This window comes from Lagenorhynchus albirostris, chromosome 12, assembly GCF_949774975.1.
Source record: "Lagenorhynchus albirostris chromosome 12, mLagAlb1.1, whole genome shotgun sequence".
Lineage (NCBI taxonomy): Eukaryota > Metazoa > Chordata > Mammalia > Artiodactyla > Delphinidae > Lagenorhynchus > Lagenorhynchus albirostris.
Window position 1 is genome coordinate 41,039,407 of NC_083106.1, and position 5,335 is coordinate 41,044,741.

The 5,335-nt window shown below is 39.0% G+C and overlaps 1 pseudogene; it reads left to right on the plus strand.

Annotated features, from left to right (window-relative positions):
- Positions 1-1,329: 1,329 nt before the first annotated feature.
- Positions 1,330-1,868, plus strand: LOC132530702 (histone deacetylase complex subunit SAP18-like; annotated as a pseudogene).
- Positions 1,869-5,335: the final 3,467 nt, after the last annotated feature.

The window sequence follows — 5,335 nt, forward strand, 5'->3', positions numbered from 1 at the left end:
GAAGCATATTTTAATTGAGTAATATAAAAGACTAATGAATCAGTGGAAGCAGTATCTGAGGGCTTGACATTCGGCTCAAAGTTTTCGACAATCTTGCCTGAAATGTCTCAGCCAACCAAGCATACATTATAATCTCTTTGCCGCATCTTGGAACTTTAAAAGTAGGTTAAATCGTTTAGTGATTTGCCTCTGGCTTTTTTGTGATAAGACACTGCTAGTTGTTTACCCAATATCCTTCTCACCATCTTCCCTAATAATAAAACCCCCAATTTTTTATTAGGCTGGCAGTGTACCCAACTAAAAAAAACTACAGTTCCTTACCTCCACTGCAACCAGAGATCACATGACACAGTTCTGTCCTTGACATGTAAGCTCCTCTGCTGCAGACCAAAAGTTTTATTCTCCTGATAGAGGCTCTTCCTCCTTCCTGTTGTTTGTTGTTGTTGTTGTTCTCTTTGTTGTTTTTATTTTTGTTTGTTTGATTTGTTTGCTTCCTACCTAAAACTTGGATGGGAAACAGAATGTGGGGCAGCTCTATTGTAACCATGAGACTGTCAAGAAAACAAAAGGCACATGTTCAACATTGCAAAGTAGAAAAAGGAGCCTGGAGAAGATGACCCAGGTGAGGTGCTAACCACCCCTGGGCTACCCACGTCTAGCTGGATTACTTACTTTCCAGTAGGACTTCCTATTTCTTGTTATGTGAGAAAAATATTCCCCTATTTGCTTCAATAACCATAGTCAGGTTTATGGTGGTGAAGCAGACCCAATCCCTTAGTCAAATAGATAGACATTCTGAGATGGGTAGATGAATTAAAGGTGTGTTTAGAGACAGAAATAATAAATATACTTGTTTTTTTCAATTGAGAAAGGGTGCCTAAAATATAGTGCAGAATTACATTTTAATCAGATGTGCCTCTAGGAAATATTAACTAAGGCAGACATTGTGCAACATTAAAAGTAATGAGTTAGTAGGCCTTTAGATAAATGAAGGAGTAGCATTTAGGAGTGGAAATAGTAGGAGAGAATGACTTTTTAAATAATAAAAGTAGAGCTGAGTTAATTAATATTTCTCATAAAGATCATCATGAAGAGTCCCTATTCATTAAAGAGTTTAATTTATCAGATTTTACCACAGGCTATAATAACTCATTTGTGAGATGTCCCAAGGTCAAGATAATGCAGTTCCCATCCATATCCTATTATATTTTATGAGAACATTTGGTGGTCTCTGTACATAACTAATATATTCATCCTGTGAAATGAACATTCATCAACATCCAAGAGAGAGAAAGAGAAGGAGTCATTTAAAAAGTAAGATAGGGGCCGCAGGAGGAAGATGGTGGTGGAATCGTGTGTTACCCAGGAGGAAATTAAGAAGGAGCCCGAGAAGCCCACCAATCGGGAGAAGACCTGCCCGCTGTTGCTGCGTGTCTTCACCACAACTATGGCCGCCACCACCACATGCACAAGTTCTCCCTTGGAAACGTGCCGTCCTGCGAGCTGCAGATATACACTTGGATGGATGCAACCTTGAAAGAATTGACTAGGTTAGTAAAAGAAGTCTACCCAGAAGCCAGAAAGAAGGGCACACACCTCAGTTTTGCAATTGTTTTTACGGATCCTAAAAGGCCTGGCTATTGAGTAAAGGAGTTGGCAGCACCGTGTCTGGGAGAAGGGGACTGATGACGACTCCATGACGCTGCAGTTGCAGAAGTTCCAAATAGGGGACTATCTGGACATAGCAATCACTCCTCCAAATCAGGCACCACCTCCTTCAGGGTGCATGAGGCCATATTAAATTTTATTTACTATCTCTTGAATTTATTTTCCATTCAGTTATATAAAATAAACTTTCACTTTTTCCTACTCCCTTGTTGCCATTAAGCCTTTAAACTCTAAACAAATTGTAATGCATCTATTTAGGAGTTTGATTTGGCTTTGCTATGGTATGAATATTAATAGAAAGTCCATATGTTTCAAGTTCTGTAAAATATGAAAAATGCTCTTAGCATTCCATGTAAAACTATATTGTTAAAAACGGAGCTGGAGGAATCAGGCTCCCTGACTTCAGACTATACTACAAAGCTACAGTAATCAAGACAGTATGGTACTGGCACAAAAACAGAAATATAGATCAATGGAACAGGATAGAAAGCCCAGAGATAAACCCACGCACATATGGTCACCTTATCTTTGATAAAGGAGGCAGGAATGTACAGTGGAGAAAAGACAGCCTCTTCAATAAGTGGTGCTGGGAAAACTGGACAGCTACATGTAAAAGTATGAGATTAGAACACTCCCTAACACCATACACAAAAATAAGCTCAAAATGGATTAAAGACCTAAATGTAAGGCCAGAAACTATCAAACTCTTAGAGGAAAACATAGACAGGACACTCTATGACAGAAATCACAGCAAGATCCTTTTTGACCCACCTCCTAGAGAAATGGAAATAAAAACAAAGATAAACAAATGGGACCTAATGAAACTTCAAAGCTTTTGCACAGCAAAGGAAACCATAAACAAGACCAAAAGACAACCCTCAGAATGGGAGAAAATATTTGCAAATGAAGCAACTGATATAGGATTAATCTCCAAAATTTACAAGCAGCTCATGCAGCTCAATAACAAAAAACCAAATAAAGCAATCAAAAAATGGGCAGAAGACCTAAATAGACATTTCTCCAAAGAAAATATACAGATTGCCAACAAACACATGAAAGAATGCTCAACATCATTAATCATTAGAGAAATGAAAATCAAAACTACAATGAGATATCATCTCCCACCGGTTAGAATGGCCATCATCAAAAAATCTAGAAACAATAAATGCTGGAGAGGGTGTGGAGAAAAGGGAACACTCTTGCACTGCTGGTGGGATTGTGAATTGGTAGAGCCACTATGGAGAACAGTATGGAGGTTCCTTAAAAAAGTACAAATAGAGCTACCATATGACCCAGCAATCCCACTACTGGCATATACCCTGAGAAAACCATAATTCAAAAAGAGTCATGTACCAAAATGTTCATTGCAGCTCTATTTACAATAGCCCGGAGATGGAAACAACCTAAGTGTCCATCATCAGATGAATGGATAAAGAAGATGTGGCACATATATACAGTGGAATATTCCTCAGCCATAAAAAGAAACGAAATTGAGTTATTTGTAATGAGGTGGATGGACCTAGAGTCTGTCATACAGAGTGAAGTAAGTCAGAAAGAGAAAGACAAATACCTTATGCTAACACATATATATAGAATCTAAGAAAAAAAAATGTCATGAAGAACCTAGGGGTAAGATGGGAATAAAGACACAGACCTACTAGAGAATGGACTTGGGGATATGAGGAGGCAGAGGGGTGAGCTGTGACGGGGTGAGAGAGTGGCATGGACATGCATACACTACCAAACATAAAATAGATAGCTAGTGGGAAGCAGCCGCATAGCACAGGGAGATCAGTTCGGTGCTTTGTGACCACTTAGAGGGGTGGGATGGGGAGGGTGGGAGGGAGGGAGATGCAAGAGGGAAGAGATATGGGAACATATGTATATGTATAACTGATTCACTGTGTTATAAAGCAGAAACTGACACACCATTGTAAAGCAATTATACTCCAATAAAGATGTAAAAAAAGAAAAAAAATACCTATATTGTTAAACATATGTTGCAATCACCTGGAGTGTGAAAGTTAATGGGGCATGGGTTCAGGGTTTAATTTAGTATTGGGGGTTTATGCTAAGTAGTGGAGTTGGTATGTTTAAGCCCAAATGGGGCAGAACAAGAAAGCCATGATATTGTATTAAATAGAGCAGGAGTTTGTCGCCCAGAAGGTTGTATGGAATTGTGAAGGAGACCTTTGGGGAGGTGCAGGGCAGAGCAGCTGAGGCGTTTTGGAACAGTCTGAGCTGAGGCAAGTTGAAGAAGCTGTCTGTGTTTGAAGGGAGCGGCCTGCCTGAATCAAGGTGCGACGGCAATTTAGAGAAAAGGAGAATGCGTGCCACAGTGAGGCCTTTTTATGTTTTAAAAAGAGGGAGAATGGGGCATTCTGAGGGCAGGAAGTAGTATAGAGGAGCAAGGGTTAGAACTTAGGATAAGGATGGAAAGGTTTACCTTGAAGATCTGAAAATTCAGGGAAGAATGAAAGAAGAATCTTAAGATCAAGGGAGAAGGTAAGGGATGAGGTCAAGTTAAGCAGGGGATGTTCACATGCCCTGTTCAGTGCTGGGGCTGACTCGTGTCTGATTTGAGAGGCAGTATGCATAGTGGTTATAAGCAGTTGGGCTGAACATTTAAATCCTGGTTACACTAATAACAACCTTGGACAAGTTACTTGGACCTGTTTTTTCTGTTTGTTTAAAATTTGTAAAATGGAGGTAACAGCCCATAGGATTGTGAAGACTAATTAAATGTTTGCAAAGGGCTTAGAATAGTGCCTGACAAGTAAGAAACAAAGTTAGCCATAGAGTTCAGTCAGAACGGGTGCCATCTCTTTCACGGCACTGTTAACGTCTCATTTTGAAGTTTATAAACAGTGTGCAGTATGTGATAAGGCCTATTACCTTTAGTCTATTGCAGTAGAACATTTTGAAAATGTATATTCCAAAATTTGAAAAAATGTACTACCAAAGTAAAATTGCAGTAATTTGATTTGTACATACAGAAGCAGCCCTTTAAAATCTAATGATTGTAGGATTGGAGTCCCTGGTGCAGTCAACAGGTGACAGATGCAAGCCTGGAACCCCGATCTAGGGCCTCTTCTCCACTGAAGTTTGCCCCAAACCCTTAGACTCTTTATTCATTCATACTAGATAGGCTTGAGCTCCTTAAGTCATACAATTAACTTAAACCTAATTTTTTGGAGAAGAGGAGCCATGATTACCTTCCTGTCTGTGGAGAAGATACTGATGTACTGTGCAGATCAAGAAGACAGGAACTCGTTAAAGGACTTTGTAAGCCAACTTTTCATAACAGTGTGAACTCCTGCAATGGGGGTTCACCTGTAATTCCAGGTTATTCTCCCACTAGTTGAAAATAAAGTGGTTTCTTTGCTTGGTTCCAAAAAATAAAATACATAAATAAATATAAATTAATTAATTAAAAGTAAGCTAAGTCAACTATACTCCAATAAAAAATTAATTTTTAAAAAAGTAAGATAAGAGAGTTTAGAGAAAATATTCCAGAATCAGAGCACCTGGTAGAATAGAACTAAATAGGAGGAGGGGCAGAGGCTCAAGTGCTAAAACCAGTTCTAAATCTATGACCTTAATTTCTTTTCTCTACTAAGAGCAGGCTTTTGTATTTGTAAAGTGAGAGATGTGAAAAGTCTCATGA